Consider the following 12,268-nt stretch of genomic DNA (forward strand, 5'->3'; position numbering starts at 1 on the left):
AACCGAAATATTAGACAGCACAATAGTAAGAGAAGATTGGTGTTATACAAACAAATTAAATGTTGTATTAGATTGTTAAGAGTCTTATACAAATTCAAGGGAAAGAAGATTATACGATCATATAGAAAGGAGAAAATAAACATATGACTATTGTAAGATGGCTATTGAGTAAAATTTCGCGAACGAAATTTATTTTAAGGGGGGGAGAATTATAACACCCCTATGTTTGGTAGTGTGTTCTACTATTTCAGTGACTAGTGTCTGTCTAGACAGCTAGAATGCCTAGAACTATATTTAAATATTAGTGAGGAGACATAGAATAATGAAATACAAGAAAAGAAAAGACAAGAAAAACAAAGGAAAAATAGTAGCAATGAAATGTAACCAAGTTAAATGAGCCGAGAACCCTAGCGATGGGTGACCACACCGGGAAGTTGCGGCGTGGACCGTTAACTAGCCCTGGACCATGGGAAACCCTGGAAAATATTTTTAAGACATAATTAAAGACCTATTGAAGTATAAATACTATTAAAAATATCAAAGAAAAATTAATTAATTAGTACAAAGAAAAACGGGAAATCGAAAAAACAACAAAATCGGTGTTACTGAAAAATCGAGAATGCAACCCGAACAGGGGTATTGTGGTCATTTGACACCCCAAGTTATCTTTTGAACTAAATGTCCATTAAAAATACATGATATTACACTTGGAAAATGTCATGAAAAATTAAATTGGTGGTACATAGTTTAAATAGCAAAAAATGAGAGTTAAATGAGGGAATATGAAAACTTTAGAATAAACAAACATTTAATCTCCACTTAGTGGTCCACTAACACCTAAAGTGGACCATTAACCTTCATTTTGGACAGCAAAAACTCACCTTCTTCAACGTCTCAAAGACTAGCCGAAATGCTCCCAAAGAATCCTCCATGGCCGAATTCATGCAAGCTTCATTCTCCCATGATCCAAGCCTATTTCCTTTCATTTTCCTTCACAAAAATTGTTCTACACAGCTTGGGAAGTAGATAAGCAGCAAGAAAATCAAGTTTAGTCAAGGTTTTGAAGAGTTTCAAAAGTGTTAAGTATGTATTTTTTATGTTTGTTTCATTAAACTTTGTATGGATGTTATGGGTAGTTGAATTGTGGAAGGATTTTTGAAGTTTGATGAGTTAAGGGAGAGGTACATTTTTGGCAGCCATGGAACTTCAATAAGGGCAGTTTATCCTTGCATGTAAATGGTAGATTAAAGTATTGATGAAGTGTTTATGTGTGTAGGAATAAATTGGATAATGTATACTAAATGTATAAGTGAAAGTACACTTAATTTTGGAAGCTTGGAAAGCTAATTGAAGAAAATTACAATCGGCAATTTGAAGTATGGACCAAAATTTGTTGTTTCATGGTTTGGTTTATGGAATTATATTGTTGAATTATGGTTCTTGTTATGGTAGCATGTACATGTGTATAAAGATTTGAGTTTGGACATGTAAATGAGCTTGTCATGTGGTTAAATTGTTTGTAATTTGGACTTGGTAAATTCTGTACTATAATGTGCATATTGAGTGTGATTACAAGCTGTCAAAATGACAAAAAATGTGAATTAAAATATGTTTATATTATGGTACAAACCAGAATTGGCATGGATGTGTAACTTGGTAAGTGTTAAATGTGTAATTGATGAGTGATGAACAATGTGCAATAGGGCAGTGTAGGTTTTGGTCTAGAACCTTAAGTGTGTGGCTCCAATTGGTATGAAACCAATTGGAGGTGAAACTAGACACAAAATGTGCCAACTTTCATGAAGGAAGCTTACCAAAATTCTGCTTGGAATGTAACTTGAAAAATGACCAAATCCGGATTAGTGCATTGAAAGCCTGAAAATTGACCATTTGGGCAGCAGTTAGTGTTTTGGCCATAACTCACTCAAAACAGGTCCAATTGACCTGAAATTTTTACCATGAATAGTTGAGACATATACCTAGAATTCTTATGAAGACACCAAAGCCCAGAAATGGCCAGAACCAAGCCAAATAGCTTGCACAAGTTCAAGTCCAAAAACTGGCCGAACCAAAAGTGACCTAAAAATGACCTGAAGTGACCATTTTGATGCATTCTGACCAGCATTGGTAGATTGACCATAACTTGGTCTACATAACTCAGAATGACCTGAAATTTTGCCCCGCATGTAATAAGACATAGACCTACAAGTTTATAGTTTTGACCGAAACCCAAAAACTGAGGGAACTAGGTCATCTGGCTAGGTCAAATTAGTATACCGAAATCCAGCAAATTGCAATAAAATGCAATATACTTGAAAATGAATTTGGTAACATGTACCAACACTAAAAGGCTATTAAATGTGACATATTGGTAACATTAGAATTGACTTACTTAGAGTGCATTAAGGGTTAAAATTATAGGTTGACTAATGAAATGAATTGAAGGGAATAGTACAAAAAAAATTTAAATATTGAATTTTATTGTTAGAAACAAATTCATTGAGTACTGAAACACTTTAAATTGTGTGTTTCAGTTGAAAAGGAAATTGAAAAGCATAAGGAACACTGAGTCAGAGCCAAGAGGCATATATTAGAGGCTTGTGCACAATAGTTATTTCTTTTGAATTTTTCAATTGAAATAAATTATGATTATTTGTATGTTATTATTTTAAAATGTGTTTGTGCACAATAATTTTGATTTCTTATTTTTTACTTAAAAATTCATTTGAACATTATAGTTTTAAATTGTGTTTGTGCACAATACTTTTTATATTCACTGCTTTTACTAGAAAATTTATTTGGAGAAATGAGCTATGAATAATTTTTTATTATTTTGGCTTTGAGAATCTTATTTGGAAATTATTGTGTTGCCTACTTTGCAAATGGAAATTTTGAGATAAAATGTGATTTGAGAATTGTATGAAATGTTGTGATTTGGAATTGTTTTGATTCACACTTGGCATGACACTGTTACTATGGTCCTCCTCTATTTATGGGGCGAGTGTGATTATATTCCTCCCTCTTTGACTTATCAGTCTGGGGTGAGTGTGATTATGTTCCTCCCTCATTGACTTGCCAGTCTGAGGTGAGTGTGGATGAGTACTCATTATTTAGCTAGCTTCCTCCCTCATTGATTTCGATTATTGGGGTGAGTGTGTCTTGTCGTGGTGTACAACACGGCATGTGCCGAAAAATTATGTCATGGCCTAAATTGTGTTATTGATTGGCAACACTATATTATTCAGTTATTTGATCAAATTGTGTTATTGATTGGCAAAACTGTATTATTCAGTTATTTGATCAAATGGTGTTATTGATTGGCAAAACTGTGTTATTCAATTGTTTGATCAAATTTGTATTATATGAACTTTGTAAATTGTGAAATAGAATTGTGAATTATTTGATTTGTGAATTGTCAATAAAAGATTTATATATCGCATTTCAAATTATTATTGTGCACCACTGAGTAAATTTTACTCAGTGATAGCTTTTCATTGCTGTCGTAGGTAGACAGACTGACAGGACAGCAGACTAGGCTGCTAGTACCACACTGAGAGATCGTCGGGTATATTGAGTATACCATAGTTTGTATTTTATATTGTAATGTATGTTCACTGTATGTATATAGTGTTCTTGGTTTTGAGCAGTTGTAAATTAAAATTGTACATTGAAGTTGTAAAATAAATTGTAAATTATTTTGGTTTGTAAATATTATGATATATTTCTTTTATCTCAGCCTTTGAAAACACTGAAAAATTATTGTGGATTTGAGTTGACAAATGTTGAAAAAGATATTGTGTTGATTAAATGTTGGAGTTTGAGATTGAGAAATATATTTGAAGTGCTTTCTACAGGTTTTTGGAGAACTGTTTTATTCAAAATACAGATGGTACTCTGCCAAAATTTTTACAGAAATTCCTAATAATTCAAATGTGTTAGCTGTTTCACTTTAGTTCAAAAAAAAATTCTAAACACCTGTAAATAGTGCTCACCATTGTAAAAAGAAGTAAGAAAAGTTTTAAAATCCCTTGTAGTATATTTAATGGGTTATCAGTAGACGAAGTTGGTAATTCATTAGGTATACTACGGGATCATGTTATGCCTTACAAAGGGGTAGGGTGTGACAGATATTTTGTTAAAAATTCTATTCCAAAGTTGTTAAGAATATGAGTGACAGTATTTCTAGCACAAAGTATCATAAATTGATTCACAATCGAGGATACTTCACAATAAGGACATGACTTATCCAGAAAGATTTTAATCATGTTTGTTCCCTAGCTATTTACATGAGATGTAAATAAGATGGAATGGTGAGTCTCATGTCATATAACAAACATGATAGGCACTTATGCATGATAAGTAGGCCGAAATAGTGACATTTATGACAAGCACATGGAGTTTACTCCTGTCAATGCATTATCATAAATCATATCAGTGCATATAATCTTTAGACCTGAGATAGCATAATTATCTTGTATATAGGTGGTTTGAGTTTGATACTACTTTCATACTTGTATTGTGTATGGGTATATGGGCATGTGTTGGCTCCTACTAGTTATATATGGAGGTAGGTGTTGATCAAGATGGAATCTGTTACCCTAAGTAAATATGGATAAAATCCTATATTCATTTAATTGTTCTTGATGTTTCAAGTTCCTAGCCAGGACAGATAGATTTAATAAAAAAAGAGTTTCTGATGAGAAAATCTTTTTAATCAAGAACTGGAATTAAAAGAGAACATAATATTCATAGCAAATGGGATTTGACATAAACCATGACTCCAACTCGAATTGGGAGTTTATAACAGAGAGATTTTAGTGCATGGTAACATATGATTATAGGTTCATTAAAGGTAAACCTTATTACCGATTGGGTGGCCATGGCATGCTATGCTAGGTGTTAACCATGGTCTATGAGGTGCATGAAATGATTTAGAGAAATCATTTATGGTAAGAAAGAGTTCTAATGATATTAAGAGTTGATATCATATCTCATTACCAATTAGTGATGAGCCTAGTAAGTCACACACATACAGAAGTAATCACTAAATTAAATGTGATTTAATTAATTAGTTAAAGAGTTTAATTGATTAATTAAATAGGTTTGGTTTGTAATTAGATTGCAAAGTCCCTAGCATGGCTTGAAACCAAAACTAGGTTATTGAATGTATAATATAAGTTAAATTTATATTTAAAGTGTTTAAATATGAATTTAATTATGAGAAATTAATTAATAGAGATTAATTAATTAATTTATATTTGATATAAATTGATTAGAAGAAGAGAAATAATTATTTTGGATCGAAAACTCAAAATTAAGACACAAGGGTATTTTGGTCATTTCATAAGGTGACATGTGGCACCATGAGATGGTGACACATGGCACTTCACATAAGCTTGCCATTTGTCTTTTAATTATGTAAGATGATAAAAGTCAAGATTAAATCTAAGTTTGACACTTGGCACAATGTGATTGGGTCAATTAAACTAAGAGCCAATCAGAAGATGACATGTGGCAAGGGTTTTAAGTGATGACCTAGCTATATAAGGGAAAGGATGAAAGAACAAAATGCAATATGCTATTCTCTCTTTTGTGCCGCCACCTTTGAGACACTCATCCTCTCTTCTTCTTCATCTCTCATTAATTCAAAGAGAATTGCCAACATTCTCTTGAATTAAAATAGCTAGAAATCGTTTCTAGTGTCCTATATACATCTGTAATCTCTCTAAAGGCAAAACCTGAATTTCTAATTGATTGGAAAGGCTTGAGAAGCTGTTTAAGGGGCTGCCATTGGTGATCTTAGTGTGGACAAGCTAGAGGGACAACATCTGGTGTCCTAAGTGCATCCCGAAGGTGACAAACACAACTACAGTGCATTAAAAGGTTAGTGCACATGTTTTTTTATTTAATCTAGGGTTCTAATGAATTAATTTATTAATTTTAAAAACTTAAATGGCAAATGTAGATCCAAAAACATATCAAAAGTGTTGTAATATGCTATTTAACATTGAAATCAAATAGATAAATAATGAATCTTACATGATGCATGAGACCCTAGAAGAAAAAAATTTTGAATTCAATAATCTAAACTAATAGTTTTCATGCTTTCGCTCCTTCAACCACCACACTATGGCATAATGGATTAGTGACTAGAATATCTTGGTCACTCTCCTCTACTAGTATCCCCCTTTTTACAGGTAGCTTGATGCAAATATATGAATGGATAGATCCTGGATCCACCAATGCATGTACAGAGATGTTGTAAAGGGAAAATGTACCCTTGATGACATATGGGGCATCTTACTCCTCTTGAGCTCTCATGGCATAAGCTCTGTGTAGGGGTGGGGCGTGAGGCGAAATATCATCCATTAGAATTATATAAAATGCACCAGGTAATGCCCAGGAAAGATGGTGGAGTCACAATGGTCTCACTTAAGTACCACCTCCTTAGACAGCATTTCCTAGACATGCACTTCATACAATCCTAATAGAATCAAACCACTGGTAAGTACCGTCTTCCCATAACACTATCACGGTACTAAGGATTTATGCCACAAAGGCATAGATAGACAGGAGTCGCCACCCGGGTAATAACCGGGACATATTCAGTGTTTCTTCCGAGGGTCATGGATGGCAACTTACTCCTTGCAGAGTTTCCACAACCGTCATTACCATAGCCCAATGTCTAGGTTCGGGATAGTGGGTACATAAGGGGAAGGTGTTAGGCACCCCTTACGCCTGGTCTAACCTCGTTAATTCGAGTGCCAGTCCTCTACTAATGTTTCTAGAAGTCTTGTTTATTATTCCTTTATTAAACTTTATCCTAAAAAATGCAATTCTAATCCTACACACGCAAGTAATTCACAAAAAGGGTTGTTGTTTACACACAATTTTCATGCACAAGTAATTCCTATCTATGGGGTTGCTAATTATTTAAATGATATTTACCAGATGACTAAAATTAATTTATTATTGGGAATTTAATTTACAAACAAATTCAATTTCAAATAACCCTATGTTTCTATTTAACCTAATTAATTAATTTTCACCAAGTTACCTTAAGGATAATTGAACTAAGTTAATTATGTACATGTGTAATTTATTCTAATATCACATAAGTCCCAAACAATCACAACCTAATAAAGATTTCTAACATGCAAATTTATTTTACAATTACCAAGTATTAAATTAAATTTATTTTACATGCCAATATTAGTTTAATTTACAAACAAGATTAATTTTAATTTACAAAGTATTTATTTAAATTAATTACATGCAAAAGTCAGTTAAATTAAAAACAAAGTTAATTTTAATTTACCAAATAAAAGTTCTATTATTACTACAATTTCATGCCAATGGTTGTTTGAGAAGTTTAGAGCTACTTACCTGTTAATAAATGCAGTTGCCATTGGGGCAAGCTACCATTAAAAAAGGGTCTTCTCTTCTAGTATGTCAATGATATCCCTGGCTTACTCCCGTTTAGCTCCATATAAGCTCCACGCAAATGCCCTCTTTGGTACTTACCTTAGGGCTACTTACCAATTTTGTTTGTAATAAAAAATAAAGAAACTAAAGAAAATAAAAGAAATAAAGAAAATATTAATAATAATTTACATTGGATTCTAACTCTAGTCTCCTAAAGGGTTAAGATTCCTAATTAGTTACAACTACCTAATGGTCTAAGTCTTCTAACATGATCCAAATACTTTATAACACTTCTTGAATTAAAAGAATACAGAAAATAGATCAAATATCAATTAAAACCTAAGAAAATACAAGAATATGCATAAATATACAATTTTCAAATTCTGGCAGATTAACAGTAGCAAGAAATTTGATTTTTTAAAAATAGTTAAACATGCCTAAAAATCATAAAAAAATTACAGAAGATAGCCTACATATCATACAATAACATAAAATTTATAAATCAAACAAAACCCTAGGCGAATGATCTACATAAATCGTAACTCTTCTAAGTGACAGAATCGTACTACTTTTTTGTAAAATTCATAACTCATTAACCACAAAAGATATGAATGCAAAACCAATTGGAAAAGATTCATAAGATTCTGAAGTTAATTTTAGACACTAGATTTGCACAAAAATATTAAGGAACAAGGGAGATATGGGCTCCATAAATCGGATATCCTGCAAATCAGATTTTACAGGAACCCTAACTTCAAATAGCCATAACTTACAAAATATTAAAGCTTTTTTAGTGATTCTTGAGCCTAAAATTAATGGAATTTCGTGTAGAATATGAATATAATTTTTACAAATTTTTTACAGATTCAGAATATAAAGAAAAATAATAAAAATACGAGAGACAGAAACTAAACATGTGCAGAGTTGTGTATCCCCTCAAATTAAACATGATTACATGATCTATATGAACATATAAAATAAATTGAAGACAAAGAGCATAGAATTAAAATATTGTGTGGCATAGATCTTGAAAAGAAAACAATAAAAACTGACCTTCTAGAAATCTTGTATGAAAATCTTCTTGAAGAAAAGAAAAAATAAGGAAGAACTCAAAGAGTCTTGAATATCTCTAAATTTCTTATAGCTCTGAATTTTCTCTTCCTCTTTCCTCCCATCCTCCCCTTCTTCTCTTCTCTAGTAGGGTATTTATAGGGTTTTGGGAAAGAGGTGTGATAGGGTTTGGAGTCTTAGGATGATAAAGTTTAGATGACTTGAACAACTACAATTGCAGAATTCGAATAAGACTGTGATATGGGTGAGGTGTTTCAACCAATAGGAAGACAGAAAAAAAATGGAAGGCACCAATAGGGAATGAGGAAGAGGTGTGGTAGGATTTGGAGTCTTAGGGTGATAAAGTTTAGATGACTTAAACAACTGTGATTGCAGAATTCGAATAAGACTGGGATATGGGTGAGGTGTTTCAACCAATAGGAAGACAGGAAAAAATGAAAAGCACCAATAGGGAGTGAGGAAGAGAGTAGGGCCAAGGAGGAGAGAGATATTTTGTTATTTTAATTTTTAGAAAATAATTAAATGGGTCCCATTTAAAATTCCTAACTAGGCTTTCTTAGGCCCATAGAGCCCAATTAAACTTAATTAGATCCATTTAAGAACTACCCATATTAAATTTAAACAAAATAAAATTTTATTTAAATTTAATTAAATTAATTTCCCCAAAATTTTATTATTATTTTTATTTTTTTCAAGATCATGCCACGGAATTAATAATTCAGCTCCATGCCTCCAATTACATCTTACAGTCATATAATTTTTCATCATCGGGTTTCCCACGGCCTCAATGCACATACTCATCACAAAATAAGGGTCTACAGTTTGCCCCCCACTTTGGCGAAAGTTGAAATCAATGCGAAAGCATTGCTCAAGTTTCGTCAAAGTGAAACTCAAATTTCTAATAACTATGAAACATTGGCTATGAGGATCAAGTATTTCTTGCTCGGTCGACATACTCTATGTTATGAGACTAGCTACGGTCTCATAATAGTAATAATTGTGTCATGTGAAAAATGAGTGTATCTTGCTCTGTCGATACACTCTGCGTCATGAGACTAGCTACGGTCTCATAACAGTGATAACTGTGTCATGTGAAAATTGAGTGCATCTTGCTCTGTCGATACACTCTGCGTCATGAGACTAGCTACGGTCTCATGATAATGGCAACTCTGTGTTTTGAAATGTTGTGGATTCGTATTTAGGACCGCAGTCCTAAACTACCTACGTATCACCCTCGCTATCCTGAGGAAGAATCAGACCCACTCGTAGTTCGACACTTGAAACTGTGGTGATGCATGTTCTTCTACGCCTTACACACCTACAGGTGACATGTTGATGCGTGTTCTTCTACGCCTTACACAACTATGCCATGTGCCCTAAACAACGTCTAAGGACTTACCAAAAAACATCTGTCATGAAATGTTGTGGGTTCGTATTTAGGACCGCGGTCCTAAACTACCTACGTATCCCCCTCGCTATCCTGAGGAAGAATCAGACCCCCTCGTAGTTCGACAATTGAAACTGTGGTGATGCATGTTATTCTATACCTTACACACTCACAGGTGACATGTTGATGCATGTTCTTTTATGCCTTACACAACTATGTCATGCGCCCTAAACAACGTCTAAGGACTTATCAAAAAATATCTAATTCATGATTTGAAAAATTAGGATGACTAGGTCTCATAACTCTTTTTGTGATTTTTGTGCTTCTTGTATGCTACTTTCTATCATGGGCATGCTGATTTTGCTAGAGATTCTAAAAAAACTTAGTCCTCTGAGGGACCTCTTTTTACAAAAACTTTCTTTTAGCCTCCAAGTTTTTTAGAAGAATTGTTCACCAAAAAAGACTTCCTTAAGGTCACAATACAATTTCTCTCTGATTTTTCTTTTTCTTCTCTCCCCCCATGGTTTCTGCCTTGACTCATTTCTCTTCCATGAACTCCATTCTCTGTGCCCTAACTTTTGCCTGAAATGTCCTTTCGGATTTTCATCTCAGCGGGCTTGCTCTAACTTTTGCCTAAGTGGCCCTTTTGGGTTTTCCACCTAGCGAGCTCTTTTTTTTTCCTCCTTTTTTTTTTTTAATTGGACAATTGCCAAGGCATCCATATCAAGCACCTATCTTATCATACTCAGAAGACATAGATTAAATCAAAACATTGCAGTTCAAGTACTTAATCATTTGATGTATCTCTCAAGACACAAACATTCGCAATCATAATTAAATAAAACCTATTCCTGGTTAATGCAATAAAAACTTCTTTATTTATTCAGGTACACCATTACTCCCTCTTACATTTAGTTTTGCTAAATTTCTAACCTTCCAAAGTTAGAAATAAGCTTTATAACCTGCCGAATGGCCTTTTCAGGTTTTCCATCCAGATCTTCTCTCATCTCTCCTTTTGCCTAGACTGCCTTTTGTAGGTTTTCAATCTAGCATTTTTTTTTTCTTTTCTTTTCTTTTCTTTTTTCTTTTTCTTTTTTTTTTCTATCGTTCTTTTTTCTTTGACCCTTACTTTTGCCTAGACCGCCTTTTGCAGGTTTTCAGCCTAGCGGACCTGTCTCACACAAAGTACCATTTGAGCTTGTCTAAGTTGACTGGTTCTTGAAATTCATTTTCATCCAGGTCTAATATTCTTACAGCACCTTCTGGCAAGATCTTTTTGACTATGTATGGACCATCCCAGTTTGCCTTAAACTTTCCTTTTGGATCAAAAGGGATGGGCCGAGTTTGTTTCACAACCATGTCTCCCTCTTTGATCTTTCTTGGCTTCACCTTCTTATTAAAGGCTCTAGCTATCTTCCTCTGATAAGCCTGCATATGATACAAGGCTCACATCCTCTTTTCATCAATCAAAGCTAGTTCTTCATATCTCTTCTAGGCCCACTCATTTTCTAGGATCTTAGCTTCTAGCATCACTCTTAAGGATTTGACCTCTTGCTTAATGGATAGCACTACTTTAATCCCATACACTAAAGAGAATGGGGTTGCCCTCGTGGATGTCCTTGTAATACTACGATTATCTTAAAGAACATAAGGGAGTTTTTCATGCCAATCCTTATATGTTTCGAACATTTTTTCCCAACTAGAACATTTCCATTCATATGGGGACCACACATTTCCTGCAAGTATTTCTTTCATTATTTGCTCAGCCTGTTTTTCTATCAAACATAAGAGTTTGTAGAATTGCCCCCCAGCTAAAGTAAGTTGAGTGGCTAATCCATGAATTGTTGCTCTATCTCTTTTGTAGGCTTATTGCGAGTATTCTCTCACTTCCAGAGACCTCCTTATGTCTTCATATCATTTTCCTTCTCCCTCTAGGTCCACATGTGCTACTACTAATCCTTCATAGCATAAAATTTTACTCCTCATTAGGATAACTGGCTAAGTCAACTTTTGATCACTCTTTTCCTATAGCGACACCAGCGTGGCTTGGGAATCGGCCATCTGATTTTAAGCTCGAGGCATGTGCTTCTTGGTACTTTGTTAACAAGGCTATAAATTTATCTCTTTCTTCTTGGGTTAAATCTTCAGCTAACTTAATGTCTTTAGGATTATTTGGTGTACCCAAATTAATAGAGATCGATTTTGATGCATTAACAAAAATAGATTCTAAATGATTATGAATGCCATGCATATGCCCATTAGAATAAACATCAAACAAGTAAGCAGAAGGAATGGGAGTGTTATTGATCTTGGCCTCGAAATCTTTATCAAGTACATCAGAATTGGAAACATCAATATCACTACTGTGAGCATTACAAAAGATAG

The sequence above is a fragment of the Hevea brasiliensis genome, chromosome 1 (genome assembly GCF_030052815.1).
Source record: "Hevea brasiliensis isolate MT/VB/25A 57/8 chromosome 1, ASM3005281v1, whole genome shotgun sequence".
In the NCBI taxonomy this organism is placed as follows: Eukaryota; Viridiplantae; Streptophyta; class Magnoliopsida; order Malpighiales; family Euphorbiaceae; genus Hevea; species Hevea brasiliensis.